The 1,027-nt window shown below is 51.1% G+C and overlaps 1 pseudogene; it reads right to left on the bottom strand.

Moving 5' to 3' along the window:
• Positions 1-463: 463 nt before the first annotated feature.
• Positions 464-1,024, bottom strand: LOC102851166 (annotated as a pseudogene).
• Between the last annotated feature and the right edge of the window lie 3 nt (positions 1,025-1,027).

Below are 1,027 nucleotides of genomic sequence, written 5' to 3' on the forward strand. Positions count from 1 at the left end.
TTTTAATTTCCTGGCTGCTGGTACCAAGAGTTATTGTGGAACCAAGCAAATTGAAACTGTGTGCCTTTGGTATTGCAGCACAACCTCTTGTCTCTAGGCCACCATTACTCTAAAGAAGTAGATGGTGAGGATGGGGTGGGGGGAAGCAGAAGACCTTCATTCAGATATAGTGACAGAGAGGCTACAACAATGAGTTCAAGCATAGCAACAATTTTTTTCTTTTTCTTCTGTTTATCACTTTATTAGTGAAATTTGTGCCAACTGGGAGGGGAGGCTGGAACAGGCAGGACCAGCACCCATTTTAGGTGACTTTCTTAGGCATTTCTCCGTTCAAGTTTAGAGCAAATACCCTCATTAATGAAACCCCTGCAGAAGGGAGCATAGTGCCTGCCAGGCTGCCTGGGATGGGGAGCGCCTTAGGCACTTCTGGGCCCCTTGGACAGCAGGGCCCGTGATGTCAGCCTCAATGCTGATGGATGGTTGGAAAGCTGCTCCCGTACCGGCGCACAGGCTCACACACCGTCAGGCCACACCAGAAACTTCTCGAAGTTCCAGGCAATGTCTCTGAGACACATCAGAGACCACGTGATCAACTTGAGGGTCAGTCATGAGTGCGGTGGCATCATAGCTTGACGTGGGCAAGACCTCCCACAGAAAAGTGAAGAGGGGATGCACCTGAGCGCCTTTAATGTCGCACTTCTCAAAAAGTATGAAGTTGGGCTCGAATTGCTGCTTGGTCGGACATGCGTCAAGGAATTCAGGATCTCTTTGTTTTTGGTGCTCTCCTGATGCCCAAACTAGTTGCAAGGGAAGCCAAGAAAGACCAGTTCTTGGAGGCAGAGTAAGCGCTGCAGATCACATATCTGGATGTAGTCCCCGACCCACCGACCGACCATGGTGCCTCAGAGCAACGCCACATTCTTCATGAGTGGCACTTTGCTTTGCAGTGAGCCCCAGCTCAAGGGCTCCCGCGGTCAGCAGGCGCAGAGAAAGCGTGTACGGTGCTCGCAGCTGCCGAAACAAGGGG

This window comes from Elephantulus edwardii, unplaced genomic scaffold, assembly GCF_000299155.1.
Source record: "Elephantulus edwardii isolate Elephantulus edwardi_28Jun2011 unplaced genomic scaffold, EleEdw1.0 scaffold00122, whole genome shotgun sequence".
In the NCBI taxonomy this organism is placed as follows: domain Eukaryota; kingdom Metazoa; phylum Chordata; class Mammalia; order Macroscelidea; family Macroscelididae; genus Elephantulus; species Elephantulus edwardii.